A 10,274-nucleotide genomic window follows, 5' to 3' on the forward strand; every position below is an offset into this window, starting at 1 on the left:
AAATTACATTAATTCAGATATGTCACTGCACAGATTACTCTCTATGCAGCAACTTTATTCCTGCTTGGCCAATTTTTGCCATCTATTTGGCTCAGCTGTTGCTGTCCTAGTTTTTTCAGGCAACTATCAGGTTTTTTAGTGCATGCGCTAAAATAAGTTCCCCCCCAAAAAATAAGTCCTCCCCGAAAATATTTAAACGCAGAGCTGGAAATCTGGTAAGACAGCAAGAGGAGCCCCGTCTTGCTTCACGTGCCCCAAAATAATAAGACCTCCCTGAAAATAAGGCCAAACACTTATTTCGGGGTTCAAAAAAATATAAGACAGGGTCTTATTTTCAGGGAAACACATCAGATTTTTGTAAAGGAAATTTCACAGGCATTTTTTGTTCTTGGATTCAGATGCTGTTCTGTTCTCGAACCTAGGTAGGGGGATTTAAAAAACAACTTGGGAGTAAGTGATCCATATTGTAATCAAACCCTCCCTCCCTGTCTCAGTGGTCATGAGAGTTTTGCATTAGAGCTCCCATCATCCCTGACTATTTTGCCTGTGATGATTCATAGGCAGAAATAAATTTTCAGAGGAGCTTGTAAATGACAGGTCTCCAAAGAATACAGTAGTGGCTATTAAAACTTTTAGCTTGCTTAATAAAATGTAATCAGAATTAGTATTTATAGGAGATTAGTTGCACTTAACAAACTCATTGCTTATCTGGTTACTTTAATTTAACAAGTTTGACAGATGCTAAATGTCTGCATTAGCTTTTACACAAGCCCATTTTATACATAAATTTCTTTAGATGATATGTGCCAGCCATATGGCTTTATCAGACATTATTTTGTACAGGAGATAATCCTGTATTTTTCCTCAGTTGATCACATGCTGTCTAAACAAATTATAAATAACACTTTCAGAAGGTTAGAATTTAATTTTGTTATAGAGGACAGTTCTAGGCAATAAAACATTGGAGTTACAATTATATACTAAAAACAGCTATTTTATTCTATGTATTTTATGTATAATAGTTTTAAGTTTTTAGTTATTTTCAAATATGGCAATTTAAAAGTTTTATTTTTTCTGAAATTTTAAACATACAGGCCAGGGTTAAAGAAATAAATTCTTTACTGTACATCCTTTTGTTGCCACAGTATCCCTGTGGCGTTGCCTGTAACTACCACAAGGTGTCATTATATGCATATACAGGTGAAACTCAAAAAATTAGAATATTGTGCAAAAGTTCATTTATTTCAGTAATGCAACTTAAAAAGTGAAACTAATATATGAGATAGACTCATTACATGCAAAGCAAGATAGTTCAAGCCTTGATTTGTCATACTTTTGATGATTATGGCTTACAGCTCATGAAAACCCCAAATTCACAATCTCAGAAAATTAGAATATTGTGAAAAGGTTCAATATTTTAGGCTCAAAGTGTCCCACTCTAATCAGCTAATTAAGCCACAATACCTGCAAAGGGTTCCTGAGCCTTTAAATCTCAGTCTGGTTCAGTAGGAATCACAATCATGGGAAAGACTGCTGACCTGACAGTTGTGCAGAAAACCATCATTGACACCCTCCATAAGGAGGGAAAGCCTCAAAAGGTAATTACAAAAGAAGTTGGATGTTCCCAAAGTGCTGTATCAAAGCACATTAATAAAAAGTTATGTGGAAGTGAAAAGTGTGGAAGAAAAAGGTGCACAAGTAGCAGGGATGACCGCAGCCTGGAGAGGATTGTCAGGAAAAGGCCATTCAAAAGTGTTGGGGACTTTCACAAGGAGTGGACTGAGGCTGGAGTCAGTGCATCAAGAGCCACCACACACAGACGGATCCTGGATATGGGCTTCAAATGTCGTATTCCTCTTGTCAAGCCGTTCCTGAACAACAAACAACGTCAGAAGCGTCTTACCTGGGCTAAAGAAAAAAAGAACTGGTCTGTTGCTCAGTGGTCCAAAGTCCTTTTTTCTGATGAGAGCAACTTTTGCATCTCATTTGGAGACCAAGGACCCAGAGTCTGGAGGAAGAATGGAGAGGCACACACTGCAAAATGCTTGAAGTCCAGTGTGAAGTTTCCACAGTCTGTTGATTTGGGGAGCCATGTTATCTGCTGGTGTTGGTCCACTGTGCTTCATTAAGTCCAGGGTCAACGCAGCCGTCTACCAGGAGATTTTGGAGCACTTCATGCTTCCTTCCGCAGACGAGCTTTATGAGGATGCTGACTTCATTTTCCAGCAGGACTTGGCACCTGCCCACACTGCCAAAAGTACCAAAACCTGGTTCAATGACCATGGGATTACTGTGCTTGATTGATCAGCAAACTCGCCTGACCTGAACCCCATAGAGAATCTATGGGGCATTGCCAAGAGAAAGATGAGAGACATGAGACCGAACAATGCAGAAGAGCTGAAGGCCGCTATTGAAGCATCCTGGTCTTCCATAACACCTCAGCAGTGCCACAGGCTGATAGCATCCGTGCCACGCTGCATTGAGGCAGTAATTGATGCAAAAGGGACCCAAACCAAGTACTGAGTACATATGCATGCTTATACTTTTCAGAGGTCCGATATTGTTCTATGTACAATCCTTGTTTTATTGATTTCATGTAATATTCTAATTTTCTGAGATTGTGAATTTGGGGTTTTCATGGGTTTTCATAATCATCAAAATTATGACAAATCAAGGCTTGAACTATCTCGCTTTGCATGTAATGAATCTATCTCATATATTAGTTTTCACCTTTTAAGTTGCATTATTGAAATAAATGAACTTTTGCACGATATTCTAATTTTTCGAGTTTCACCTGTAGGTGCTACTCTCAATGCTGATGAAAATGAAGATTTTAGATACAGGTTTGATCAAATACACTATGTAACTTTGTACTGTATCTTACCATAGTTAGGACTTGCTTAGGAATTTGATCCAGATTTCACAGATTCTTTATTAAGTCAACTAATATACAGACCCATGAAGATAGTTTTACATTCTCAAACAGCTATATTATGATACAAAAATCTGCACATGGAATTTGCTGACACTTAAATTTGCAGACTTGTAGAAAGCATGTTGCCTATATATAAATCCATTTTGTGTCATCGGTAATTGCTTCAAGTCTCACAAATGGAATAGCATAACTGTAAAAATCATTATTTCTGTGAATCTAGTCTGACACTGGATTGAAACTCATAATTGGAGCATTGCTAGGGAAACTCCCATCCCATTTCCCATTACTCTGAAGGTTAACTTTGAACATCTCCACACCTGATAAGAATCTGTAATGCGTCTGCCATGTTAAAAAGCCACCAAACTGATTCCACTGGCTTTTCCGCTGGGTTCTATAAATGTGACTGTCTTGTGGTCAGGTTCTCTGGAGCTGGTTGCTATGAGCTAGTTGCTAGGATACATATTGTTACTTCAGTTCTACACATTCCTCCAAGTTCCTAACTTAAGGGAATAATTTAGTCCTCTGGGACACTACAAGGATTCTGCTCACAGCAGTAAACCAATCAATATCTTGACTGGCAGGTAAGGATATAGTATTGCAAGATGTATCTTGACATTGCTTCATAAAACAAGTTTTCAGGATAGAGAAGCATTTTGCCTCAAATTTGTATGTGGTTTGCCTTCTGTTTGTTATATGAACCAAATTCTATTCAGACTTGTGATGACCACTTTATCATAGATTTGCTAGACATACTATTTGATTCCTTTTAAGGATAATATTGTAGAGACTAAACTTTTATTTGAAATGTGTACTTTGCTACTGAACTTTGAGCACTGAACTGCAAATTCAAAGTAATTTATTGAAGGGTCTAACTTAGTGCATTTGGAAATGTCAGTGCTTACACATCTTTAAATAGAACATCTGTTTAGAAGTGGCTATGTTACTTAAAACCTGATTTAGGTCTTGTCCCTTAGCTACGTATATACATTAGAGAATGCCTACACATTTCAGCTGATAAGTTTTCAGAGCAGTAAGTACCTATGTCTATTATCAGTATATCGGATATTTTGGCACTGGAAAGTTCTGTGGTTGAAGTTTTAGATGTTGCTAATGTTTGTGCACAATGGAGAAAAAGATGAAAAAGATGATTTTTTTGGAGGAATCAAGCTCCAACTACAAGTTTGAGTACAAGCTCAAAAAAAGAAGAGGCTTGTCATTACATTAGAGCAAAAATTTGTTGTAATTGAACAACGTGAACCTGGTCATAGAAATACTAAAACAGCACAATTGGTTGGAATGCTTTAGTCTACAGGGCACAATATTATAAAAATGCAGGGGAAATAAAAATAAAATTGCATCATCTTTTATGGTTTGCAAATACCGCATTTTAAGGAGATTGAGAGACAATAAATACATTTTTGTTAGTGTAAACTTATCTTTAGGAATGAAATTTAGAAGTTTTTTTGTTTTTATTTCTAAAATTACTCTGACTTGGTTTATTATAAATTTAAATTAGAAATACATTTTTTTCTTTAAATACACATTTAATGTTTTAATTTTTTTTGTTGCTTATTTCGGTTGAATTGAAATTTTCCACAGAAATATTACTTTGAATAGTGCAAATTTGAATAAAAATTCATGGGATTTATTATATAGCACTAATTGAAACCAAGCTTTATGTGGTATTTGAAGCAATATCTAACATTTTCAGTACTTCAAATAATTTCAACATATCTGCTTCAAAGAGATATTCTATAAAATGACAAAAAGGATTGTATTAAGTGAGCATCAGTTAACTACTGCCTAACTAGTTGCCACATAGTTAAAACTTCAGATGAACAACAAGAAGGAATAGTATATACATACTTATCAATTGGCAGCTATAAATTCTGGGCTATAAATTGTGTGTTTTATTTCTCCAAGCTCAGTAAAATATAAAGAGGCTTGCCTTTATAAAGCTCTTTATTTCAGTTGGCTTCACCCCAGTAATTGCAGTAACAATAAGAAGGTTTCAGTAATATACTCCTGGATTTACCAAGTAACTTCAGGACATGAAGCAGCAGAAGAGACGTTTAGTGGATTCTCTGAATACTAGGTTCAAACCTGGATAGAAACTCCATTAGTAGTGCTTAAGGATGTCTTGCAACAGGATCAGGATGGAAGGAGCGCAGCCCTTTCGATCCTGTTAGATTCACAGGAATCTCACAGGACCCATTGATAACATCAGCCACAGTATCTTCCTGGGTGAGGGTTGGGGATTGAAAGTACATCTTTTACATTGATTCTGTTCTTTCCTAAAGCTGATGGTTTTACTCAGTATTGAGGGGGAAGAAAGATCAAAGTTTTGCATATTCCATGAAGTGCTTGGAACATAGCTTTTTTCACCATCCTATTTAACATCTATTTGAAACCATGAGGAGATGTTACCTGCTGACCTGAGGTAAAATATAATCACTAAAGTATCATCACTATGAGTCTGTAGAGTTTCTCAGTCATCCAGGTCATGGTTGTCCCAAAGGTGCTTTTTCAGGAGGCAACTGGACTTGTTTTTTCTTTTGAAGATGGTTTACAGACTTTTAGCTGTATAATTTGGGATAAACACCCTTTGAATGGTGTGGGAGTAGGAATGGATTTCCAGAGGAAAAATTGCAGACTACAGCAACCATGAGTGCTACTCAGGTGACCCTGAGGACACAGAAAAAACTCCAAGTGCTTCAACGACCTGCTAAAAGGAAGCAAGCTGTCTGCAAGGAATATAAATCCTTCCATTCCCCACTATCCTGTCAGAGCTGAAGAAGCTTTTTTTTTTATTGAAAAAGTTTTTTCAAATACAAATTTTCCCCCCTTTCCCCCCCTCCTCCCTAACCCCCCCTCGCCCTCCCCTCCCCCTGTGGCTTCTTCAGGGTACAACCCAAATTCATAACAGATTATATAATACTTTACCATCCCCTTGCTCCATCCCCCATATGCTGACCCTTTCTTTCTAATAATATTATTATATCCCCCTTATATTATACATTTCAAAATAACATTCTACTATAACATTATATAATAACTCCTAATTTAGCATAGTAATATTATTATATCCCCCAATTTAACAATTTCTACTCATGATCTACTCTTTTACTCCTCCCCCATACATATATCTCTTAAATCAAATCTTTTTTGTATATTAATATGACATTTCAAAGCAACCTTCCACTATAAAACTATATAATAAATCCTAATTTAACATTTATTCAACTCATAGTCTGCCCATTTCCTCCACCCCCATAGATATATCTCTTAACTCAAATCTTTTACATATATTCATATCTAAACATAATATCCCTTTTCTTCAATTAAACAATCAATAAGCTAACCTATCTCCACCCACTTTCCTACAGAACTACCATACATAATAGTTCTTGATCTCCTTATTCTTCTGTCCACATCACTAAGAAGTATTCCCTTATATAAATAAAATCCTCAAATGACTTTAAGCTTGTAATCCATATAATATCTTCTGTAGTGTCTTTCAGCTGGATTGTTAACTCCATTACCCATATTAGGGTAACATCACATCCTAATTCCAACAGTGTGTTCGGTATCTTCAATTACCATCTGCCCCCGTCAACAATAGATGTCTTGATATATAAAAAACAACCACCCGAGTGACTTTATATTTGTATTCCACATAGTGTCTATAGTAGTGTCTTTCATCTAAATTATTAATTCCAACCACCGTAATAGGGTAACAACCAGATCTTCTGCGTGCCCCAATCCCATAACTCTCTTGCCTTGTAGCTCAACATAAACGTAATACATTTATCAAAGAATCCAAAATAGATAATTCCAATTCATTCAGTTTAAGGCCCTTTTCACATCCCAAAAGTAGAGCACTGCAGAGGTCTGTCACTGTCCTCAGAATAATATAAATCAATACTTTCCCTCAGCTATCTTTTCATATATTCAATCATCTCTTAGATAACTGGCATTGCACTGTTGTTTAGTTTAAAAGTTTTTGTTTTTGTAAGACCTGCTTCTTCTTTTCTTGACTTTTTGTGGGTTAAATCTCCATCCTGATTTCCTTTCTATAAGTTGTGTATCAACTATTTGGTTTTCATGCTGATCTATAACTTGATCTTGTTGGTTTTGCTTTTGTGGCTTAAGTCTCCATTCTGGTTTCTTTTCTTTGAATTGTATGTCAACTGATTGATTTCTATGCTGGTCTGTAACTTGATGAATCATCACATTAGAATCCAAAGCCGCCTCTCTTGTATTTATAAATAGTCCAGCTGTAACCTCTGAAGGAGAATCCAGAAGCTGCTTATCTACAAAATTCTCTGTAACTTGTTGTTTTTCCATTACTTCCATCTCTTTCTGTTTATCCTGAATTTCTATCTCTTGTTGATTTTGCTTTTCTTTATTCCACTCATGTATTATACATGAAGATGTTGAACCCATTTTAAGAACTTTATAATAAAATTCTTCCGCTTTTTCAACAGAATTTAGTTGGTATCTTTCTCCTTGATATCTCAATATTATGCCAACTGGGACATCCCACCTGAATGAGATGTTTTGTTTGTTTAGCTCAGTCACCAAAAATCCGAATTTCTTTCTATCTTTTAATATCTTGGGCGGCAATTCTTTATATATCCAGATCTTTCTTCCATACAATTGTAAAGTGGAATTAAAAGATTTTTGCACAATATCATTTCTTATTTCTTTATCTGTAAAATAAATCACCACATCTCTACGCAATTGCCTTTGCTTTGCAATCCAAGAATTTACTCTATAGGCCTTGTCGATCTTACAAGATACCTCCTCTGGATGAATCTTTAAAATCCCAGCCAGAACTTCAGCAGATATTTTTCTTAAATCATCTCTATTATTTTCCTGTAACCCTCTCATTCTAACCGCAAATTCTGTGAGCCTGTATTGCATCATTACAACTTCTCTTTCAATCCCTTGTTTTATATTTTCTGCATTGTGAGTCTCGTGATCAGCTTCCTTTTTAGACTTTACTTCAGAACTATTGTCTTGAATATTTATCAAATCATTTTCCATTCTTTGTATTTTACTGTTCAAATTATAAATCTTATCATCAACTTCCTCCATTTTAGACTCTAATAACTTGATATTTGTATCCATCTTTATAACTATTTCTGAAAAAGCATTAGTCACTGTTACAATCTTTCTTTGTAAGTTATCATACTTTAATTGTATGAATTCTTTAATTTCCTGCTTAAATTTTTCAAAATTCTGGTTCACAATTTCGTCATGTCTTGCCATTTCCTTCAAAACAAATTCTTTTAAATTAAAACCATTCTTCTGAGTCTGTAAACTCGAAACTTGTTCACATAATTGTAAATGGGGGAAACCCCCCCCCGCTGCTTGTTTGTCTGGCTTTGTTAATTTTAACGCCATCCTGCCACACAGACAAACTCTTTTTGAAGAAAGAGGACTTCTCTCCAACAAGATCAATATCAAATCTCCAAGAAAAAAAAGAAACTTAAAATAGAATTTTTTTCTTTTCTCTATTCTAGCGAGCACTGTGTGCTGCGCTACTTTGTAGCTTGTTACGGAAGGACTTTCACTTTCGGCTACTTCTCAAGCCTCAGCAGTCGCCATTTTAAACTTTTTTTTCCCTTCACTTAGAAACGCTTATAAAATCATTAAAAATACTTGCAATTTAGGGTCCCAAGTCCAGATCTCATCCTCTTTAATTAAGCAATCTGTTGTTTTCGTTAAAAGGTTTGATCTCGTCGCCTGGCTCTGCAAGAGGCAGAGGTCTCCCGAAGCCCGGAGCAGCGGCGAGGGAAATAGGGAGTCTCATCCTGCTTCGTCCCCAAGAGTAAAAGAAAAACTCTGGGGACTTCGCAGAGGGCTCTACCTGCCCTCGCCTGCTCTATCTTGCATTTCCTTATGGAAATGGAGTTTTTCGAGCCGCCTTTCAGATGTAAAGGCGGCTCTTTACGAGCGACGGGGCTGGCGGTCTCAAAGGACCGTCTGGTGGCAACGGAAGTCAAACCGGAAGCCAAGAAGCTTTTTGAATGAGAAGTGAAACCTCTTCAAAAGAAAAAACAAGAAAGTCCAGTTGTCTCCTGAAAAAGCACTTTTGGGACTATCATCACTATGCTGATGATACTCAGCCATACTTCTCTAATCTTGGCATGAACAGACAAACTCAGAGATTTTATTTTCTAGAATGGGTGAGGTTTTATTCCCTCTCATAAAATAGGTATATCATCTGACAATTCACTTGGACCCTGAGCTTCTACTGGAACAGCTAGTGAAAACTATGGCCAATAAATTCTTACCTAATTTCAGCTAGTGTGCTGGCTACAACTACTCATGCTCTCATTACCACATACTTGGACTTCTACAATACATACTCTATTTGGTCTTTGAGGGACATTCCAAAATTTCAGCTATTCAATGTGGCTGACAACACATTTCCTCTGGTCATTGTATTGGCTACCTTTAGGTTTTTGGATACAGGTCCAGGTGCTAGTTGTTATCTACAAATCCTTTTATGACTTGGATCTTGGCTACTGAGGAATAATTTGTTCTAGTTTGGATCTACCCTTCCTTTGTTGTGGCTCACCAGTGGCCTGCGCGGATCGTGGCTGATCCCGACGAGGAGTCTTTAGTCTTAGTCTTTATTTGATTTATATACCGCCCTACTCCTGAAGGACTCAGGGTGGTGAACAGCCAAACAATAAAATACATAAATACAAAATTTAAAAAACAGGATAAAACCGAATTAAACAAATTTGGCTCAGACAGATTTAAAATACCCCAATCATTTAAAAACAGATTAAAATTTACGTATTAAAAGAGAAAAAGGGGAAAAAGATTAGGCCAGGCCCGCCTGGTGGAATAAAAAGGTCTTGAGAGCGCGGCGGAAGGTGCGCAGATCCGGGATCCTCCGTATCTCCAGGGGGAGCTCATTCCAGATAGTAGGTGCCCCCATAGAGAAGGCTCTCCCCCTGGGGGCTGGTGTGGTGTTGTGCCAGCAGCCTGCGCAGCCGGCGCTTGCGTCGGACAGTGAGGAGGCTGAAGAGGATGTGGTGCCAGAGGCAGAGACTTAGCCAGGGCCTTCAGAACCTCCAGAGGCTCCTTCAAGTGGAAATAGCGAAGTGGAGGAGCCTCAGTGCTCGAGCACGCAGGGCTGCCAAAAGGCAGGAGTGGCTACTCAGGAGGAGGAGGTCTCCTCAAGAGTAAGGCTTGAGGATAATTGGCCACTCCCTTAGCCTATTTAAGTCACACGCCGTTAGTAAGTTTCTTGCTAGAAACAACTTGTAATTATCATCAGAGCATTTTTGAAAAAGTCTTATCGTATCTTGCTTTCTGG

The sequence above is a fragment of the Pituophis catenifer genome, unplaced genomic scaffold (genome assembly GCF_029215685.1).
Source record: "Pituophis catenifer annectens isolate HBS135680 unplaced genomic scaffold, rPitCat1.0.hap2 SCAF_1, whole genome shotgun sequence".
Lineage (NCBI taxonomy): Eukaryota > Metazoa > Chordata > Lepidosauria > Squamata > Colubridae > Pituophis > Pituophis catenifer.